This window comes from Peromyscus leucopus, chromosome 11 (assembly GCF_004664715.2).
Source record: "Peromyscus leucopus breed LL Stock chromosome 11, UCI_PerLeu_2.1, whole genome shotgun sequence".
Classification (NCBI taxonomy): Eukaryota; Metazoa; Chordata; class Mammalia; order Rodentia; family Cricetidae; genus Peromyscus; species Peromyscus leucopus.
Window position 1 is genome coordinate 31844901 of NC_051072.1, and position 23909 is coordinate 31868809.

Sequence of the window (23909 nt, forward strand, 5' to 3'; positions counted from 1 at the left end):
TTTTTTTTTGACTGCTATACACACATCATAGCATGCCCCCTACAAATAAAGGTAACAAACAATTCGAGATAATGCACATATAACAGATACTCAGCATACATTTATCTCCATGTGTGTACATGCATGCCAGTGTGCTCATGATTTTGTGCACAATGGGACCAAAGATTGAGTTCAGGTGTGTTCCTCTATTGCTCTCCACCTAATTGTATTTTTGAGACAAGGCTCTTCACTGGATGTGGAGCTCACCATTTTTGCTCGACTAGCTGGCCAGAGAGTCCCCAGGTCTATCTGTATCCACAAAGCTGTGCTGGGATTACAAGTAATGTACCACCATGCCTGGCTTTTATGTGGGGACTGGGGACTGAACTCAAGTTCTCATGCTTATACAGTAAACATTTCATCCACTGAGCCACCTCCTGTTTCTAAGGATTTGTCTTCTTAAGTTAAGATGTAATGTATGTCCGGCAAGGTAGAATACGTAGAGTAATTGAGCTAAAGATCTCTCTCTCTCTCTCTCTCTCTCTCTCTCTCTCTCTCTCTCTCTCTCTCTCTCTCTCACACACACACACACACACACACACACACACACACACACACACATTTAAAAAAACTACAAAAAAATTGGATTAGTTACAGGCATATATTTCTTTCTGCATCGATGGCCAGGACTGAAACCAGGCCTGGGAGATCGTTGCACTCAAATGTGAGGATGAATAATTAGGTTTGTTGAGGAATGGGTGAATGGGGAACACTGAGCCTTTGGAGGCCACCACAATGCCTCCTGTGTGCATTTCCATTTCAGTCAACTTTCAGTGAAATCAGGGGAGCAGAGTCCAGAGTCACGACATTTGTTTACCTGACAAAATGACGTTTCTTCAACTTCAAAATCTCACATGTGCCAACACACACAAGTCCAAGCATATTTTAAGTAAATGTTAGATTCATATGGTTAGTAATTCTATTTTTATCTATACCTCTATATTATACATAATATACAACATGTATAAATATTCAACATATGTCTAACACACATCTCTATCTGTAGCTAAGGAATCTTCACATGAATCAGTTTTCTCCAAGGACAGAAGAGAAAAGGAAATATTTACATTTTTAGTGTTTATATCATTATATATTACAGATTTATTAACTGCTATAATTTTCAAAACAAGAAGATGGTTTATATTAAGCAAATGTGGGGGCAGTACATGAGAATGTATGTCTATAAGTCTGGCAGTTGAAAGGCAGAGGCAGGAGGATTGCTGCAAGTTCAAGGCCAACCTAATCAACATAGCAAGACCCTACCTCAAAAAGAAAAGAAAGAAGAAATAAAACAAGTAATCCCCAAGAAACAAACAAGCAAACCAACAACAAAGAAAACACAAATTCACTAAAAGCTAAACCTGGCTCTCATCCAAAAGGTATCAGAGTATGTCCTGACTGTAAGCTGCTCGTCAGACTTCTGCTCTGAAATTCCAAAGGCCCCTACATTTCTCAATCAGCCTAATGTGGGATTGGACTCTTGTGCTATGTTCTACAGTTGCCAAGTCTGACATAGAGCTTCGCACATTGCGGAGAGCTGGCAGCGCCTGAGTTTGCATTAGCCCCTACAGGTTTCTTCACCTTTTTCTGTCTGATATGTCTCCTGCTGCTGTCTTTAAGTGTTCCCTTAGCTTCTAATGGGCTTACGCCTCCGATGGGTCTCGTGTGAACGTGTAAATAATTAAAGATGCATTAGCTCTCAGGAGGGTTGCGGTGATTCCCTGAAGAAGTGGTACTGCCTAGAGACCTCGTCATACAGTTTTCCTAAGCCGTGGCCTAGCTTTGAGGATGAAGTCACATTACTCGGCAGTGAGCATTATAATTACTCACAGCAGTGTGCCTGGTGCTATATGACATCCAATTTACAGAATTAAAGGTAATGTAATTCAAAAGAAAAATAGCTGATTTTAAAGGATAAATGGCTGTCTCAACTATGGGAAATGTCTGAGTTAGACTATGTTGGGATTTTATAAGGTTTTTATTTTTTAATTAACATCTTATTCAACTTGCTGTAATTCTTTTGTGTTTTCTAGGGTAAAACAGATCAGAATTTGGTCTGGTGTGGTGGCACATACCTATAATGCCAACATTTGGAAGGGTGAGGCAAGAAAATCATGTTGAGTTCAAGGCCAGTTCGTACTACATAGTTCTAGGATAGAGGAGCTACTCTGTCTTAAAACACACATACACACACACACACACACACACACACACACACACACACGAAACAAAAATTAAAGAGGATGGGAGATCAGAATATGTTCTTTAATTATAAACCTAAATCCACCCATCAAAGAAGTTTTGAAGACAAATTTTGAAGGGCTATTAGAACTAACCACTCTGAAATATAAAGAATTACCAAGAAACAACCATATTTCATAAACCATACCAAGAATAAAATTGCTTTAAGGGCGGGTGGTGGCGCACGCCTTTAATCCCAGCACTCGGAAGGCTGAGCCAGGAGGATCTCTGTGAGTCGAGCAGCCTGGGCTACCAAGTGAGTTCAGAAAGGCGCAAAGCTACACAGAGAAACCCTGTCTCGAAAAACCAAAAAAAAAAAAAAATTGCTTTAAGAAATGTTTTTAAGGGCCCGCAAGGTAGTCAAGTCCACAGAATAAAGATGTTTGCTCCCAAGCCTGCCAAACTGAGTTGATCCTCAGGATGTACAGAGTAGTGGAAAGAGACAACCAACTCTATCAAGTTGTTCCCTGACCTCCATATGCACATCAGGATACACATATCCCTCCTTGCCCATATATGCACACACAAAATAGACAAATAAATTTAATTATTTTAAAAAACCTGTCTTGGGCCTGTGAGATGGTTCATTGCGTAAAGGTTCATGCCACCAAGCCTCAAGACACGAGTTTGATCCCTGTGATGAGTCATGTCCTGCAAGTTGTTCTCTGATCTTCACACATACCATGGCCCTTGAGTGCCCATGCCCATGCATATACCTCCACACACATACACTTATATACACACACACTAAAAAAAATTAAATGAAAAGAATTTAAACTGAAACCTTTTGCAATAGCTTCATATAATATAAAACATATTGGGGTAACTCTAACCAAGCAAGTAAAAGAATTGTATGATAAAAACTTAATACTCTGAAAAAAGAAATTGATGAAGGTATCAGAAGATGGAAAGATCTCCTATGCCCAGGGATCAGCAGAATTAATATAATAAAAGTGACCATCTTACCAAAAGCAATTTACAGATTCAATACAATCCCCACCCAAATTCCAGCATAATTCTTCACAGATCTTGAAAGGACAGTTTTCAGCTTCATATGGAAGCACACACACACACACACACACACACACACACACACACACACACGAAAACAACAACAACAAAAAAAACTAAAACAGGATAGCTAAAACACTCCTGAATAATAAAATAATTTCTGGAAGCATTACCATCCCTCATAAAGCTGAAAAGCTTCTATACAGCAAAGGACACTATCATTTGGGCAAAGCAGCAGCCTACATAATGGGAAAAGATTTTTACCAACTATACACCTGATAAAGGGCTAATATTCAATATATATATATATATATATATATATATATAATATATCCAAAAATAGGTAGCAAGAAAACAAATAACCAATTAAAAAAATGGAGTACAGATCTAAACAAAATTCTCAAACGAGGAAACTCAAATGGCTGAGAAACACTTAAAGAAATGTTCAACATCCTTAGCTATCAGGCAACTGCAAATCAGAACTTCTTTGAGATTTCATCTTACGCATGTCAGAATTGCTAAGTTCAAGGAAACAAATGACAGCTCATGCTAGCCGGGATGTAGAGTAGAGGAAATACTCATTATTGCCAGTGGGAGTGCTAACTTGTAGCCACTATAGAAATCAGTGTGGTGATTCCTCAAGAAGATGGGCATTGTTCTACCTCAAGATCCAACTATAGCACTCTTGGGCAGATACCTAAAGGATGCTTCATCCTACCACAGAGACATTTGTTCAACCATATTCATTGCTGCTCTACTCATAATAGTGAGAAACTATAAACAACCATATCCCTCCACAGACAAATGGATAAAGAAAATGTGGTACATTTGTGCAGTGGAGTATAATTCAGCCATTAAAAAACCGAAAATATGAAACGTAGAGGCAAATGGATGGAACTAGAAAAAAAAATCATCCTGAGTGATGTATTCCAGACCATAAAGACAAAGATGGTACATATTTGCTTGTATGTGCATATGAACTGTTAAGTCAGTGATAACCAAGTTACAATCCATAGAACCAGAGGTTACATATACAGTTAGGGACTAGGAGAAGATAGGTAGAGCTTCCTAGGAAGGCAAATAGAATAGATAGTTACAGGTGGATTGATCAGGGCTAAAATGGGAGTATAAAGTGGCGAAGGCAGAGGAAAGAGGAGGAGAAGGGAAGGAATATGGGGAGAAACAGCTAAAATTAAGGGCTATTTGAGGATAAGTATGGATGACTAATAAAGTAGAAAATTCCTGACATACGTGTGTGTGTGTGTGTGTGTGTGTGTGTGTGTGTGTGTGTGTGATCTAAATGAAATCACCAAATAATAGGGGAGACAAGAGTCCCAACTGGCCATCTCTTGTCATCACATGAAGCTTCCAGATGAAGCTTCCAGTACCAGGATTGGGTTACATCTAATTAAGTTGTTGGCCAAAGGGGTCCCATAGGAACCCCAAATAACCCAGGCTGTTGCCAAGACTGTAGGTTGCTCTCCACAAACTGTCAGCAAGGCTATATTGCTGAAGACAACACCTACACAACTCATTGAACATGGAGAAGTCAAGTTGGTAACTACATAGAGCCTTCACGCCTACATTCTAGGATTGTAGGTAGGTACAGGAAGGTACTCTTGTGTGTTACCAAAAAAAAGAAGAAGAAGAAAAAAAGAAATATAGACACCAAACTAGCCACAAACCCTTTGGTATATATCGGTGTCCTGCAAGAATATGCTAGGGCAATGGTGGCACAAAGCTTGTGGGAGTAAACAACCAATATCTGACTTGATTTGACTTAAGGCCCACTCCATGAGATGGAACCCATACCCAGTACTGCTTGGATAAACCAAGAACATGAGACTGGATAGCTCAGGGACGGAGGGCAAAGCCAAATACTACTGTGTTTGTTTTTTTTAAACAAACCCAAAACATAGCAATAAAATGATTCCTCATGACATTCTATTATATTCATAGATCAATACTTTGCTCAGTTATCATCAGAGAAGTTTCTTCCTGCAGCTGATGAGAACAAATACCCACAGCCAGACATTATGCAGAGAGTGAGAGATCTTGGAACACTGAGCCTTAAATGGGATGTCTCCATCAAATCCCCCCCAACAAGGAGTTGAGGGACAACACCTCTTATGAAGAGGAGGCAGAAGAATGTAAGAGCCAGAGGGGATAGAGGACACCAAGGAAACAAGGCCTTCTAAACACAACAGGACCAATGTATGTATGAGCTCACGGGAACTGAGGCAGCATGCACAGGGCCTGTATGGGTTTGCCCCAGAAGGGGTCCTAGAACTGTAAGAAGTGGACACAAGCCCCCATCCCTAAGCTGGAAGCTATCTCCAATTGATAACCACTTGCAAATAAAAATTGAGTTTCCTCTAAGGGAGTCTCACCGGGGAAACAAAGTACTCTTAGGGGCAGGCCACGTGCCAGGCAGTAGATGGCCAACAGAAAGTGAACTCAACAGCATCTCTGGTGGTTCCTTGTCTCATAATATCCAGTCAAGGCTTTTCTCTTTAAAAAGTCTTATTTTTAATGTTTATTTTAATGTGTGTGTGTGTGCATATGTGTGTGTGTGTGTGTGTGTGTGTGTGTGTGTGTGTGGTGGGTAGCTGTTCTAGCTTTGACCTTGAAGCACTGCCCCTAGTGAGGCAGCAGGTAACTGCCACACCTGCCTATGACCTGCCCCTGGGGTGTGGCCGAGACAGAACCCCTTAAGACCTGAGATGTGTACGTGCTCACTTCTCTTCTCTACCTCTCCGTCTTGGATGCTGGTACGGATCAGGGCAGAGCTCTCCAGAGAACAGCGCTGAACTGTGTGTGCCTCAATCCCTATTTCCTGTATTGTGAGTTTCCTGTATTGTAGGTTAAGCCCCCAATAGATTCTCATAATCTTTCAGCTGTTTCTGTGGATTGGTAGTGATTTAATCACATTATAAAACATATACATACATACATACATATTTTTTTCTCTCTTTTTACTGTATAGATCCTTCGTGTATATATTATGGCCTCCAGGTTAGTGTTTTTATGGCATTCCTGAGTGGATCTTTGTTTCCTGTGCCTTCTCTTGTTTTTTTTTTTCCTTTTGTTTGTTTGTTTGTTTTTTCCAATTCTGATGTGTTAGTTTTTGTTTTATCTTATTATATTTTATTGTATTACTATCACTAGAAACTGCTTTGTTTCCATTGAGAGACAGGAAGGGGGTGAATCTGGATGGGAGGTAAAGTGGGGAAGAACTGGAAGGAGTAGAGGGAGGGGAAACTAATCAGGATATAGTATGTGAGGAAAAAAAATCTATTTTAAGTAAAATGGGAAAAATGAAAAATAAAAGAATTTTAACCTGATCTCTTTCTTTCTTTCTTTTTTCTTTTTTTCTTTCTTTCTTTTTTTTTTTTTTTTTTTTTTTTTTTTTTTTTTTTTTTTTTTTTTTTTTTTTCTTTCTTTCTTTCTTTTTTTTTTTATTTATTCTCCTCTCAGACATCCCGACCACAATTTCCCCTCTTTTCACCTCCCCTCTTTCCCAGGCATGCCTCCTCCATTTCCCTTCAGAAAGAACAGACCTCTCAGGGATAGCAACTGAATTTGGCATAACAAATGGCAGTAAGATCAGGTGCAACCCCTCATATTAAGGCTGGAGGCAATCAGGTAGGAGGAAAAGGGTCCCCCAAACAGGCAAAAGAGTCAGAGACAGCCCCTGCTCCCACTGTTAGGAGCCCCACAGGAACACCAAGCTACACAAAAAGTCAGAGACAGCCCCTGCTCCCACTGTTAGGGGCCCCACAGGAACACCAAGCTACACAATCCTAACATGTATGCAGAGGACACAGCTCAGACTCATACAGGCGCTGCGATTGTTGTTCCAGCCTCTGTGAGCCCCTATGAGCCCTGGTTAGTTGATTTTTGTGGGCTGTGTTCTTGTGGTGTCCTCGACTCCTCTGGCTCCTACAATTCTTCCTCCCTCTCTTCTGCAGGGTTCCCTGAGCTCTGCATGTTTGACTGTGGGTCTCTACATCTATTCCTATCAGTTGCTAGGTAAAGCCTCCCTGATGACAATAATTGCTAGGCCCTGCTCCATGAGAACGGTAAAATATCATTAGGAGTCATTTCGTTGCCTTTTTCTTTTCTTTTCTTTCTTTCCTTTTCTTATGTTTTTTATTTTTTATTTTTTATTTTTATTTTTATTTTATTTTTCTGGCCAGTCTCTGGACTATCAAGTTCTGTGCCACCATTACTCCAGCACATCTTGCAGGCAGGACAAATTTTAAGTCAAAGATTTTGTGGCTGGGTTGGTGTCTCAGTCCCACCACTGGAAGTCTGGCCTGGTCTGGCTGCAGAAGATGGCTGGTTCAGGTTCTGTATCCCCCATTACTAGGAGTCTTCCTTAGGATCGCCCTCATAGATTCCTGGAAGTTTCTATTGCACTGGTTTTCCATATCACCCCTGAAATAACCCCCAATTCCAGTCGTCTCTCCCTCCATTACCCCACCTAATCCCCCCCTCCCATTGTCAACCTCCCTAGGACCCCTATGAAATCTATTTTCCCCTTCCCAGGGAGACCCATGCATTCCCCTTTGAGCCCTCCTTGTTACCTGTCTCTCTGGGTCTGTGGACTGTAGCATGGTCATCCTTCACATTATAGCTAATATCCACTTATACGTGAGTACACACCATGTTTGTCTTTCTGGGTCTGGGTTACCTCACTCAGGATGATTTTTTTTTTCCTAGTTCCATCCGTTTACCTGCAACTTTGATGTTGTCTTTTTTTTTTTTTTTTAAATTAACAGCTGAGTAATAATCCATTGTATAAATGTCATCCATTTTTGTCATCCATTCTTTGGTTGAGGGACATCTAGGTTGTTTCCAGTTTCTGGCTATTAGGAATAAAGCTGCTATGAGCACAGGTGAGCAGGTTTCTTTGTGGTAGGATGGAGCCTCCTTTTTAACCTGATCTTCTAGTCGGCTGTAATTGGTTCAGTAATTTTTCTCAGTTTCATTTCTTGATAGTAATGGTGACACTTCTTGATATTTAGATTTTAAAATTCGTATAAGATGTATTTCATTATCTTATTTTATGTGTACTTGTATGGATCTGAGTGTGTGTGAACTATGTATGAGTGTCAGGTCCCTGGAACAGAAGTAACAGGTGGTTGTGAGCTACCACGTGGGTGCTGTGAACAAAACTTGGGTCCTCTGCAAGAACAAAAGTTCTTAAGCACTGAACCATCTCTCCAGCTCTGATTTTAGAGTTTTAAAAACATGCTTTGTGGCCCAGCACTTGGGAGGCTAAGACTGGAGGATTGTGAGCTTGAGAACAACCTGGATCACACTGCAAGGCTCAGACCAAGTGTCTTATAAACCAATTTATATTCTTTGTCATTCATATATCTAAGTGTGTGAACTTGCAGACTTCCCCCAAGTAAAGCTCTTCAGAGGCATTTCTCTTTTTGACTTTGGAGCTAATACTAACACTAGGCCTGGCAGGCAAATAGCAGCCTGGCTTCTGGGTCTGTCTCCAGGTGTATATTCTCAGGCTCCAGCGTCCTCATTTGCATCTTACCTTAGAGTGACTACTCTAGACTTCCCTTCCCTGAGACTGGTCCCCTCGGGTTACACCACTTGTATTTCTTGCTTAATAAACACCCCCGTCAATAGAATTTCACCCTGTAAATAGAAAGTCAGCCTATGGGTGGTGGTGATGTGTTCCTATGATCCCTGTGCTTGGGAGGCTGAGGCAGGCAGCAAGATCAAAAGTTCAAAGCCAGCCCAGGTAAGTAAGAGCCCATAACACACACACACACACACACACACACACACACACACACACACACACACACAAGCCACAATTCCTCGGGATACAGAGAACCCTCCCGCCATCTCCTGAGGCCTGTTTTCCTGGAGTCCAACCTCCACACTGTGCCAAACAGAATGAAAACTTAACCTGGGCACTAGCTAGAGAGTATTGAAAGAGATGCCTCTAGGTTTCCCCTGTCCTTACACACATCTCCTTAGCCATGTGCAATCAAGACACTTGACTAAGGGCGGCAGAGACGGCTCAGCAGTGGGCTGCAACGGCCGCTCTTCCAGAGGATTCGAGTTCTGTTCACACAACCCGCGTTGGGCGGCTCACAACTGCATATATGACTCACGTTCCAGGGGAATTGAAGATCTCTGTCCGCCGAGGGTACCTGCCCTCAATGTGCACATACCCACATGCAGACCCATGCCCCTACACATAATTAAAGACAATACAAATAAAATCTAATTAAAGAGAGAGGGAATTTGACTAAATCCTCTACTCAGACAAGCTCTGGTGTGGCCATACTGGAAGTCCATGAAGGGACTGTGTCACCCAAGCTGGACTCATTTGCCCCCCATGCAGTATGTCAGATGTTTAAGCAATGGCGCCCACCAAAGAGATTATTTGGAAGGTGGCCAAACATGAGAGGAGAGCGATTTCAGGTTCAACCCCACCTCCCCAAAGCTAGAATTTAAGGACTAGAGAGATGGCTCAGTGGTTACGAGTACTTGCTGCTCTTACAAAAGATCCGAATTCAGTTCAGGACCATGTCAGACAGTTTACAATGATCTTAACTCCAGTTCTAGGGGATCTGACACCGTCTTCTGGCCTCTGCAGGTATCCGGACATGCATAGCATACATGCACACAGACACATGTACATAAATAAAATACCTTTTAAAGTTCTAAGGTTTAGTGTATTTATGGGATAAAGGATGGCAAGGGAAGGATCCCTGGGGACACGAGAAGGTAGATAAACTGGCCGACTGCATGGTCATCACCAAACCTCCTGGCTCTATATGCATCTGTTGCTCAAATCTTAAATTGTGGTCATATATATATATATATATATATATATATATATATATATATATATATATACAGGTAACAGATATTGGGGTAAGTGCTGAAAGATCAGAGAGACAAAGGAACAAGTCACTGCCATGTTTTAGCTCACCAGTTCCACGAATCCTCTGACTGAAATCCTCTGAGTCCTCGCCCAAAAGACTCCAGCTGAAAAAGCCTCTAGCTGAAAGGGACACGTGTGCCAAAAAGCCTTTAGTTTCTGTCTCCTCACACCTTACATACTTTTTTCTGCCTAGCCATCACTTCCTGGGATTAAAGGCGTGTGCCACCATAGCCTGGCTCTGTTTTCTCTCCTAGACTGAGTCAATCTCCTGTAGTCCAGGGTGGCTTTGAACTCACAGAGACCCAGATGGATCTCTGCTTCCCAAGTGCTAGGATTAAAGGTGTGAGCCACCACTGCCTGGCCTCTATGTTTAATCTAGTGGCTTGTTCTGTTCTTTGATCTCCAGGCAAATTTTATTAGGGTACACAAAAGGTAGACTACTGAATGTATTATGAAAAGAAAAAAGAGAGAATATGGATACAATAAGATAAAAAGGGAGATTATGGAATATACTTTAAAAAGGAACTACTTGTTTTAAATAAGACAAGTAATGAAAATTTTTTTTGGTCTGAGTTTATTAGATGTTACTGGACTGGACATTGTTAATATATATAATGGAGTTTTTATCTGAATCTGTCAAATGTTAATGGACTAGACATCATTAATGTAATTTTTGGCTGTATATATTGTATATACTTATTGGATAGTTTTTCTCATATTAGTTATAAGCTTTCTTTAATTTTAGACAAAATGAGAGGAGATGTGGTGGTATTGTGTTCCCCAAAATATTGTGCACCTTAATAAACTTACATGTACACCGTCCATGTTCAGAAAATGGTGCTGACACAGCAAACCTTGGGTGGAGTTTGTAACCCTCTGACGGCTAAAGGTCACCCGTCTGCGAGTTGTGTAAGTGATCCTAGTGAGCGAGACAGTGGCTTCAACTCGTTTGAGTCACTTCTGAAGAAGCGACATAAAACAGTTATTACGAAGTTGTGTATGTACCGTTGTTACACACAGCAAATCTGGCCGGGGTCTGTCACTTTGTTTAGCCACAGGATCTCTGCAAGCGGTCATGAAGGGGGTGACCAGAAGCACTTGGAACTGGAGGGAGGGCTGTTCAGGTTTTCTCTGAGTTTCCGAAGAAACAATGTCTTCTTTGGGTCTTAAGTCGTCACCATGAAAGCCAGCCAACAGGGAGGAAATTCCCCAGTCACTTGGAGGCTGGTGGGTCCGCAGAAGCATATGGCATTCTCAGCAACAGGGTCTTACTGTGTGGTTATGGTGGCTAACCAAGGTCAGGGCAATAGCCTGCGTTGCTTTGAAGACTTCTGGGGTCACCCTGATGGATAACATGTAGGGTCTTGCACTGAAATTTTCATTTACTAACCCACGCAAAGCAATTCTGCTCGAACTCTTTTTGTTGTTGTTGTTAAAGTTGTATTTTGAAATTAGCTTACGAGCTACTGTGTTCCCATGAGGGATTTTTGCTGACCCTTAATTTGATCAACTAATCTACTCTCTCCTCCTCTTTATCCCCCATATTCTCTCACCTGATTCCCCTCTTTAGTTCTTTAAATCTCATTATACCCCCTTCTTTCATTTAACATGTTCTATTTCCCTCAAATTCTTTTGGGTAGCTGGGTATGGTGGCACACGCCTTTAATCACAGCACTTGGGAGGCAGAGACAGGTGGCTTCCTGTGAGTCTGAGGCAGTCTTATCTAACATAAGAGAGTTCCAGGCCAGCCACAGTGACAAATTTATACCCTATCTCTAAACCAAAACCAAACTAAACCAAAACCCCCAAATAAGTTGGTTTGTAAGTTAGCTGACCTTCCTTTGGGTTACATCTTGATCACCCCTTAACTTCCCCCATACTTCCCCCACCCTCCTGCTTTGCTAAGCCTTTCTGCCCCCAATATTCTACCTCACTACTTTCCTTATACCTATAATTTTCTATTCCCTGTCCATTAATGTGTCCCTCTCCAAGATGTCTCTTTCTATTTTCCTGGCTCCCACTTCTGTTCCAAGTTAAACACACAAACCAAAGGATAGATTCCTAAGTGAGAGAAAAAATAGACATTTGTCTCTTGGGTCCGAGTACCCCTCTTGGTATAATTTTCCCCCCAGTTCTGTCCATTTCCCTATAAACTTCAGGATTTATTTGTTCTTTACAGATGAGTAATATTCCATTGTGTATGTATACCTCATTTTTCTTATCCATTAATCTGTTAACATGGACATTCAGGTTGATTCTTTTTCTTAAGCTATTGTGAATCAAGTAGTACTGAACATATAGACATGTAATTATCTATAGGTGGATATAAAGTCTGTTTGTACATGGCCTGGAGTAGTATAGCAGGTCATATCCCACTTCTATTTCTAGTTTTTTTTTTGTTTTAAAATTTTTATATTTGATTTTTATTTATAGGTATGAATGTGTGATGTATGTGGTTGGTGGGGGTTGATGGTGCCATGGCACACATACAACAGCCAGAAGATAACTTTTGGGAGGAGACAGTTCTCTCTTTCTATCTTGTGGGTCCTGGGGATCCAGTCGAGGTCACCAAGCTTAACTGTTGGTGTTTTTATTTGAAGAGCCATCTCACCAGCCCCTTTTCTCTCTCTCTCTCTCTCTCTCTCTCTCTCTCTTCTCTCTCTTCTCTCTCTCTCTTTTTCTTTCTTTCTTCCTTCCTTCCTTCCTTCCTTCCTTCCTTCCTTCCTTCCTTCCTTCCTTCCTTCCTTTCTTTCTTTCTCTATTTCTTTCTTTCTTTAGAAATCTCCAGACTGCTTTCTAAGATGGTCGCACTAGTTTATACTCCTACCAACAGTGTATGAGAGTTCCCCTTCTATCTTTTCCCTGGAGGCATTTATTCCTGTTGATGACCATTCTGATGAGTGAGATGGGATCTTAAAATACTTCTGATTTACACTGTCCTAATGATCAAGGATTTTGCACACATTTCAAAAGGCTGCTTGTTTTCCCTTGACAATTTTCTGCTTGGTTCCATATCCATTTTTTTTTTAAATTGAGTTATTTATTTTCTTAATGTTTAGTTTGGAGTTCTTTGTGTATGCTAGGCACTAATCCTCTGTGGGATGTAGAACTGGAAAAGATCTTCTCCCATTCTGTGGGTGCCCTATTCATTTGCCTCCATTTTTTTTTTTTTTTTTTTTTTTTAGTACAGAAGAAACCTTTTGGTTTCACAGGGTCGCATTTGTCAGTCTTTGGTCTTATTTTCAGTAAAACAGAGTCTTATTTGGATAGTGAATAACCAAGATGAACTACCTGTGTCCATAAGTTGAAGTATTCTCCCTGCTTTTTCTTCTGGCAGTTCTACAATATGGGTCTTTTGTTGAGGCTCTTGATGCATTTGGAGTTGAATTTGTGCAGTGTGAGGGATAACAATCTTGTTTTACTTTTTTCTACCTGGTAACATTCAGTTTTTCTAAGCACCAGTTGTTGAAGACGCTATCTTTTTTTTTCCAGTATATATTTTTGGTTTCTTTGTTTAAAAAGAATCTGATGTCATTAGTCACATGGACTATGTTTAGGTCCTCAACATGTTTCATGGGCTTATGTGTTTATATTTGTGCTGACCCCATGTAGTTTTTATTGCTATGGCTCTATAGCATGATTTAAGATCAGAGTATGATGCTATCTCCCACAGTATTCTCAGATTACTTGACTACCCTTGGGCTTCTGTGACACCATATACATTTTTTTAGTTGATTTTTCTATGTCTAAAGAGTGGCATTGGAATTTTGATTGGGATATAATTGAATCTGTGTGTTTTGTATGGCAACACAGTCATTTTCACAATAATAATAATTTTCCCTTTCATGAGCATAGGATGTCTTTCCATCCTCTGGCATCTTTCTCGGTTGTTTTTTTTTCTTTCGGTGTCTTAAATTTTTCATTGTAGAGATCTTCCATTTCTTTGGTTAGTTTTATTCCCTAGTCGTTTATTTATTTAATTTTTATTGAGGATATTGTGAATGGGGTTGTTCCTCAATTTCCTTTTCAGTCTGTTGTAATTGGTAAAAGAAAGGCCAGTTGATTTTGTATCCTACTACTTTGCTGAAATAAATGAGCTTATCAATTCTAAGATTTTTTTTTGATGTGTTCTTTAATACAAAGGATCCTTTTATCTGCAAATAAGGATACATTGACTACTTCTTCTTTTATATGTATTCATTTTACTTCTTTCTCTTGTCTTACTGCTCTAGCTAGGACTTCAACACTATATTGAGTAGGAGCAAGTGGACATTCTTCCTTTTTTCCTGACTTAGCGGGGACTCAAAGTTTTTCTCCATTTAGCAGGATGCTGTCTACTGGTTTGCTGCATAGCCTAGTTCTTAGCTCTTTTAGAAAATAGAATTCCAGATTTACAGCATCTAGAAGGTGTGCGTAGCTATTTTCTCCAATCTACAACATTTCCTGGAGGGAGGAAGGAGGTTTATTACAATTGGCAAACCCAAGAACTCACAAGGTTCCATGACCCTCCCCAAAGTTCCTGAGTAAGAAAGGAGACTCTCGTGTGATGCTGCCTGTGAGTTGGGCGGGGAGCTCCAGGGAATGCAGTTTTCCAGAATCATCACCTATGCTCTGGTAGGTTACTGGTGACACAATTGCCACTGAGTCATCCTGGCTCCTCTAAATGGCCCTAATAAACTGGTTGATTCGCCAAGGTAGATTAGATACAATCCTTTCTTTTGTTTTGTTGCTGGTGCTCTGTCTGGTGTGGGAAGTCACACAACAGGAGATTTTCTTTCCCTTGCCTCCTCCTCCTCTTCCTACTTCTACTGTTCAGAAAGGGCATCGCTGTGTTGCTCCTGCTCACCTTTGCTGTCCAACAACTTCCTCTAAATTGAAACATTCCATTCAGAGGGAAAGCTCAGCCTAAAAGGAGGCTCTTCAGGGCAGGAGAGATGGCTCAGTCGTTAAGAGGATTTGCCACACTTGCTGGGGACCAGTGTTTGGATCCCAGCACCTCCACCAGCATGTCACAACCACCTGTAATTTTAGTTTCAGTTGACCTGATACCTTCTTCTGGCCTCTAAAGGTACCTGCCCACATGTGGGACACATACAGAGAAACAGGTACATACTCATACACATAAATAAAAACATAAAAATTTAAATAAGTAACGAAATGGAGGCCCATGAAAACCCGTAAATGAAACAGTTCACAAATTTCACCTCAAAACTTACCAAATTCACAAGGCCCTTTTTTCCCCAGGGTTATGTGTTCAAGAACTGTTGCAGGGAGCCCCAATCCAGTTATGTGAGTCATCAACTCATGCTATGGTAGGGTTTTGGGATACAACTGCCTTCGAGGGGTCCGAGCTTCTGAAAGTAACTCCTCACTATGTTCAAATAATTAACCCAAATAAACTCACCGCGTGACGTCTCGCATTTTAACTGTTAACGCCATACAATCTAGAGTCACCTGGAAAGAGAATCTCGGGGCATTATCTAGATCAAGCTGGTCTGTGGGGGATCGTCTGGACTGTTAGCTGACATGGGAGGACCCATTTCTTCGTAGGTGGCCCTGTCCCTGGGCTGAACCCTGAGCTGTGCGCAGAGCTGAAGAAAGCTGGGCCGAGTGCTCAGAGCAGCTGGCAGGCAAGGATCCATGCATTTGCTCTCTTTCTGCTCTTGATTGTGGATGTGATGACTTGATTTCCCCACAATAATGCACTGCATCCTTGAATTGTAAACTAAATGCATATCCCCCCTCACCCCCCCCCCCCCCCCGCCTTGCTGTTTTAGATCAGGATATTTTTATCACAGCAGCAGGAATGACACTGGAACACGTTTATTCACCACGCTGGATTGGGGTGATGTTGTTACTATTGTCTGCCATTGGATCTCCATCTGGAGCGAGCAAACACTTGTTCACGTTTCCCCAGGAATAGGGTCACACAACACGTGGAGTTCCCCAGTTAGAGCCGTCCTTCTGTCTTGGCCTTCCGAGAGCTTAGATTACAAGCGTGGCCCCTTGACCCAGTTCCTAGCTTCTCATTCTAAACAAAAACATACACATATAAAGAAAAACACATCTCAAATCCTTTCAGTTGGGAAGCAAAAGAAGGGTGCGTGTGGATGGGTGGGTGGGGGTTAGAGTATAAAAGTGAAGAGAAATCTAGAGAGAGACCACTCCTTGAACCAAAATTCCTTTACTCAGGAGACAAGAGGCTGGAGACTCCGAGTGCAGGCTGGGCAGTCCCTGTAGCCACCACGCCGTCATGAAAAAGAAGTTTGTTCAGCTCACAGTTCTTCAGGAATACAACGTGCTGCAGAAAAGGCTTGCATCAGGAAGCGGTACCGAGGGCCCTAGAGAGTCAGTGCTCACTGCCTTCCTGTCTGTTGCGGAGCATGTTGCCCAACCGCTCCTTAGGGTGAACTTCCCCTCTGACCCTCGTGCCTGTCACCCCTTAGCAGAAGGTTGAAGGGTGTCATCTGTGCTTGCCAGTAGACAGTGATTTCCCTAAAATGCCACTGGTTAAAGAGTTTGAAAGTAGTTCACATGGATGAAGAGCTAGCTCCCTGCTGTTGATACCTGCTCCCTGTAAAGCTGACTCCTGGGTTTTGCAGAGCCTTCTACTGGTACCCCGTTAAGAGCATCTAAATGGACATCAAGAAACTGGAGCTGGCCGATTTTTTTTTTTTTAAGTTGGAGAAAATACAGTAACTGCAAAATAAATATTGAAGTTAGTGAAGTGCAACGATGTTAATTTTTCATCTTCTGTTGTGTTATAAAATTCTCATTAGGAGAACAAAGTAATCCTTTAAAAAATCTATTATTTGGAAAGTGGGTGGTTAGTTTCTTTTAAAGTATACTAAAATGTTTTAAAATTCTGCCCATTGGGGTTGGGGCTGTAGCTCAGTGGTATAGCGTTTGCCTAGCATGCAGGAGGCTGGGGGTTCAATTCTTATACCTCCCAGGAGAAGAAAAACAGAACTGGTCAGTAAAAACATGATGTATGTACCATTGTAAGAACTATGCCAACAATCTATGTCATTCCTATAAAATTACAAGTAAAGCAAAAAGAAATGTACGCACCCAGAGATTAGGACTCAGAGTGTCTTGATATGATTGCCATACTATAAAATCCAACTTTTCAGCTATTAAGACTTTACGAAGATTAGCATTTATATTCTCCCTTCAGCTTATAGACACGAACTGAGCATGAGAAAATGGGGACCAACATGAAGGCGTGGAAGTACTGTTGAGGGGCTTATTATCTGGGGCTTCCTTTCAAGAAATCTGAAGTTATCTGGGTTGTAGGGGTACTGGTCTTGTAGACTTTCTACAGCATTAGATTGGCTTCTTTTGTCTCTCTTATTCGTGTCAGTAAAGGTACTTGTTACTCCGACAGCGCTGAGTAACAAGGGCCCAAACTCACTGGCTTCACAGAGTCTTCTCTCATATGTCAGCACATGATCTCAGAGAGGCTAGACTGGCCTGGGTTCCAATTGTAACTCGGATCCAGTTTGCCCTGCGCTTCTCCCTTTCTTCTGGGACCCAGTAGATCATTTAAGTCATGTTTTTCTCCTTGTCTTGACCGAAGTAGAAGACACCAAGTCAGGCCACTAATGCACACTTCAAGCTTCTACTTCTCATGTACCTTCATACACGTCATGTGGTATACCCAAAGTCAGGAGGGAGTAATGCCTACTCTGTTGGTATGAGGCTAAAGGGAACCCCACACACAGCAAAAAAAAAATGAGCAGCATATTTCTCTCATGCAGATTGATGGCCAGGAAGAATTTTGAAGAATCGTGCACTCTATCTGACTCAATTTTTTATAGTTGAGCATAGTTTGTTTTATAAATTTTTGAAGTAATTATGGTCTGTTGATGCAATGTAATTATATTTTATTAACAGATATTTCCCATATGACTTTTTTTTCATGAATGACTTACTTTCATAAGATGAGCAAAAAAGAACAGGCATGATGGCTCATGACTATAATCCCATGAGGAGGCTGAGGCTGGTGGATTGCCATGAATGTTTTTTGTTTTATTTTTTTAAAGACATTTTTTATTTTTAATTATGTATATACTTGAAGTCCAGAAAAGGACTTCAGATCCATTAGAGTTGAAGGTATAGGCAGCTGTGAGCCTCCAATGTAGGTCCTGGGAACTGAACTCTGATCCTCTGTAAGGGCAGTACATATTCTTAACCACTGAGCCATCTTTTCTGGCCTGATTGCCATGATTAAGGCCAGTCTATCTAACATAATGAGTGCGGGGTCACCCTGGGCTACAAAATGAGATCCTGTCTCAGTTTCCTTACCATATTAAAAAAAAAAAAAAAAAAAAAAAAAAAAAAAAAAAAAAAGAAGGTGGGAAAAGAAAAGCTTGCAATAGCTTTGGACCTCAACAGGTTGTTCTGTAACTGATTTTTCTACTGGCAATGGTGGTACCAATATCAGCTTTAATTCCTCATTTTATTACTAACTTCCTTCATATGCTAGAAGAAGCTTCAGCACACCAGGCATGTAAGGGCACTCTTGGGATTCTATCGAATTGGAGATGAAGGCAGGAGGATGAGGAATTTAAGGTCACCTTGGACTAACTATACATAGGGAGTTTAAGGCCAGCCTCAAGAAAACCATATTGAGCAATAATTTTAAGTACGAAGTATTCTCTACACAGGGTGCTGGGAAGGCCAAAGATGCCAAGACAAGCAAAGATGCTAAGCCTGAGCTTAGGGCAGTGCTAGCCCTGTAGCTGCTATTGAGTATCTGAAACTCGGGAAAGAGGAAGCAGGAGCTGGGCTGCTCTGATGCCAAAACAATTTTGTGGGAGCCTGCCCACAGAGGCCCTTAAAGATGAAACTTTCACAACAAAGTTACTCTGAAAAGAGTTCTCCTGTGTCTTTCTCAGTTCATCCAAAGAGACCGGGCAGCCGCTGCTGCCAGTGCCATTCTATAGTTTCTACGTGAGCAACTGGGAAAGAACCCCACTTACTTTGCAGAGGGGCTATTTCCTGCTCAAAAGCATTGTCTTGAAGCCAGACCTTCTCACATGTCTGTCTTTCTACTGAAACTAGGTGTGTGTGTGTGTGTGTGTGTGTGTGTGTGTGTGTGTGTGTGTGCCTGTCATCCTTGAGACTGCAGGGTCTCAAGGTGTGGGTAACTCAGGAGTTAGGGGTTGGCACAATCAAGGTCACATAGAACTTCAACTGAGTTTGTGGCTTGGCTCTGGGTCCTTGTCCTGAGAATTTGAAGACTGAAATTCAAGGGCAGCTGGAAGGATGAGCTTAAAAGGGAGTTTTTATTACAGAGAGGAAGCATAAAGAAGAAAGCTTGAGGATCTGTTGCAGAAAGCAGAACTCTGGGAGCTAGCGGTGCTCTGGAGGGGGCTCCAAGAAAGGGGGAGGGGAACCCCAACCTGTTTATCTAAGGGCTATTTATAGGACATAAGGCACAAACTGGATGACGCCTGGGTAATTTCTGTTGATATTGGTTAATTCTCTGAGCATTTCACTAGTTGAGCCAATGAAGACCTACATGCTCTATGTATGTCCCCCTGGCCCAGCCATAGAGTCCGTCAGGTACTCTTCATGTTCCATTAGGGGAGGGGTCATACCTTGAACACTCTTTCCATCTCAGACTTGTCTTTACCGGCTGTTGACCCTGATTATCTGCTGACCATTAACCTAGGCTGCATAGCTGGTCATGTTAGCCTTGCAGATGACACAGCCCTTATTTCTTAACCTATGTAAGGATCTGCCGATTGTTATTACCCTATACTCTCTGTTCTTGTCTTTACATGACCAGCATGGAATCTGGCTATGGAGCTAGCTCCTACCACAGATAAGAAGATGTTATTATTGTTTATCTCATATTTTACCCCTTGTCTTTGGTGTGATCTAAGGAAGTCTCTTTCCTGAAATGGGTGGAGACTTTTCAGAAGTCATTAACCTTAGTCTGCTACAGTTGGGTTTATTTGAAGCACGATTATAAGGAAGGGCAATGTGCCTTGCATATGTTCTTCAAGGAGGAGGAACCAGTCAGCCTGCCAATACTGGCTCGGAGCCTTGCTATTCCTCTTATCTGGTCAGCTTGGTTATTTCATACCCAGTTGCAAGCCCTTTCATTTCTCACCTCCAGTGTTCCCAACCTTGCTATTTTAACCCTACCATTCTTTATAATGCCAACCTTTGTTCTTAACCTTATCACAACCAGTAAGCTATACATCCAGTCCCTCCCTCTCTTCTTCCTTCCTCACTTCTTCCTTTCCTTCCTGTCTTTGAGGCAGGGTTCCATGTACCTCAGGCTGGCCTTAAACTTGTTTGTAGCTGAGGATAGCCTTGAAATCAAGAGTCATGTGCTTCTGCATCCCACGCACTGGGATTTCAGCATAGGTGGGTCAACTGATTCATACTCTCAGTTCTCCTTCCTTCCTTCTTTCTTTCCTTCCTTTATTCTTTCATACATTTTTAGTGTGTGTGTGTGTGTGTATGTGTTGAGATGCATGCGAAAGTCAGAGGACACCTTTCAGGAGTCAGTTCTTTCCATTAGCCATGAGGGTTCTGGGATCCAGTTCAGGTCATCATGCCTGGCAGCAAGCCCCTTTAGCTACTGATCCAGCCCACCCTGGCCTCTCTCCTTTTTTTTTTACCAATAAAATTGAGAGAGAGAGAGAGAGAGAGAGAGAGAGAGAGAGAGAGAGAGAGAGAGAGAGAGAAGAGTAAGGGTGAGCCATTTCGAGAGGAGAGAGAATGTGTATGTGAGAGAGACAATATAAAATCCCGTTTAGTTCATACTTCTATTAGGCAGGCCCACACCTAAAATAATCTAGGCAGTAAAGAAAAATATGCTCGAGTTGGCAACCTTTGTGTTGGAAGTTTGCTAATGTCAACATTTCAGGAGGCTGGTGTGCCAAGTGGCATGAGGAAGCAGACTTGGACCATGTGGGATATATGAGCTCCTGGCTCAGACTTAAAGCAGTGCAGCTGCCATGACCACGCCTGGTCCTGTTGGAATGCAGCAGCCATTGGTCCTGGCACGCTTCCAGCCCATGACACAGGCTAAGATTGATCTACTTGGACAGACAAAAACTTCCTTAAAACTGCAAGCCTCTAATAGAGGGCAACTGTTGTGCTACTGTCTACCAATCTTGCCATGCACAACTCTGTTGCTGGAGAGGGCAACCCATAGAGACTGAACACGTTGCGTCATGTATTTTCTCTTTCACAATCTTTCTGTTGCAGAGAAATAGGTGTGTACAGCCCTGCTTTGCAGTTTTGGCTAGCCTAGAACTCTCTGTGTAGACTAGGCTGGCCTCGAACTTGCAGCAATCCTCCTACCTCTGCCTCCTGAGTGCTGAGATTACAGGCACACAGTGTCATACCTAGCTGTGTCTTTATCTCACTCTTTAATCCCGTTATTACTGGGGTTATACCTTCATGGCTTCCTTTATAACCATATACCTGCTCTTCCCACATTTCCATGTAGTGGCATGACAAGTGATTAGGATTCAACTTCCTGGTAAAAAAGAAAAAAGACCGGCTAAGTGGTGATTCTAACTTCCACGGTATCATAGTCTGACCATAGATAATTTCATACTAATGTGAAATCGCTGAATGTGGATCCCTGAATGTGGAGCTGAGAAAAGAAGTACACAGGTGGATTTGAAAGTTTATGGGGGCCAAATGCAGCATCCCACTGTGTCCAAATCTTCCCACACCCTATAACACCATTCCATATTTTCTTTACTCCTGACTTTCTTTTCCATTCTCAGTCTCCCCAGCACTCAGCCTCCACCTCCAGCCCTCTGAATTCTATGTTATTCTTTGCTGTTTCCATTTTGCTCCATAGAAGGCTACTGTCCCCTGTCTTTTTAACAGGTTATTTGTTGAGTATGGTCTGTGTTTCACACATCAGCTAAAAGAGAGGAGAAAGGCTTTTGAACAGAGCAAATTACACAGGCTCAGAGCCTCTTAAGAAAGGAGGACAAACAGTAAGTGTAATAGGTACTGTCACTAGGGCAAGCCCACAGGACATGTGCTGGTCAGGAGGACAGCCTGTCCCTGTAAGTATCACACTATGATCAAACCATGCCGATTGAAGATATTATTTTTTTTTGATATGATTCAGTTCCCATAGAAGATAGGTATTACCCTAGGTGCTGTCTTGAGAAATGGAGTCAGTTGGCTTACTGAATAATTTTGACTTTGTCTTTTTGGAGTTATGTTGTTGTTATTTGTTTGTTTTGAAACAGGTTTTCACCCTTTAGTCCAGGCTGGCCTGGATCTCACTGTATAGCCCTGTCTTACCTCAAACTTGCTTCACAGTTCCCTCGGTTTACCTTCAAAATCTCCAGACAATGCCAGACACATAGGACACACTGCTATGAACTAGAGGCTATCTTTATTCCTGGAATTTTAAGTTATTTGTAACAAAAGTTACCTGTAACAAATTCATCCAGACAATATGGTAGAAGACTACTGCACGTAGCTGCAGAACAATGAGGAATTGGTCAACTGACTAATTAAATACATTATTATTAAATAACTTTATTTCTGTATGTGTATGTAGAAGGATGTACTCATAAATTTAGGAATGGACAATTAGGAGGAAAGTGCCTTTGTTGTCTGATGTTTCTACAGCAAAGCAACCAGAGGGGAGTCAAATCTACTAGATCCTAATCAGGACTCATCCAGGGAGGGAGAAGTTGCTATTGTGGTCGTAGTGACAGTGGATCTAGAGAATTTGGAGTTCTCTTTTTAACTTCATTGGGGATGGCAGAACATGCCATACACGCCTTGTTTCTTGTCTGCTAGGTGAAGGAGGAAGGAGTTGAGATGAAATCTCTTACTTTTGATGCGGTGGAATGGAATCTGTCAGGGAGGACCATGGGTCTTCCTCTCTAACACGTCATGTCACCACTGTCAGGATGAGGATCAGACAGAGGAAAGCTCTGAGCCACTTCAGTGACTGTTGGGAACTTAGGCTGATAAGAGATGCTGACTGAGACGGGTGTACCTTGTAAAGAAAGGCTGCGAGAAACAACTCTTTGTGTATTCAGCCAGCACTGAGGTCTTGGAGATGACTGAGAGGAGCCTGCCTTTCTAAAGGTGTTGAACATTGTTAAAGTACTGTTAAATAAATGTGATTGGTTATGGGGCTTTGTGAAAGCATCCTTTTTTTAAAAAAAATTATTTATTTATTTCTTTTTAATTTTTTTATTATTATAAAGAGATTTCCTATTCATTTTACATACCAACCACACATTCCCCTGTGCCCCTTCCTCCCACCCCCCAAGCCTTCCCCCACAACCCACCCCCATTCCCACCTCCTCCAAGGCAAAGTCTCCCATGGGGAGTCAGCAGAGCCTGGTACATTCAGTTGAGGCAGGTCCAAGCCCCTCCTCTCTGCACCAAGGGAAAGCATCCTTTTTAATGGTATGTTGGGGACTAGGGCAAGTTGATGCCTTAACTTGTAAGCTTCAGTACCCTGCCTTGATATCCTGGCTGCCTTAAGCACAGGATTATCAGCCAAGTAGCCAGCCCAAATACTCTCACCCTAGCTCTTGCCATTCCAAACACTCCATGGGAGCCTACTACAATCACCATGGCTTTCCCTCTCTGGAAACAGGAGAAGCAGTTCAGTTAATGAAGTATAACTCCAACTCCTAATGTCACGGTCTCAGACATGAGTGTCTCAAACAGC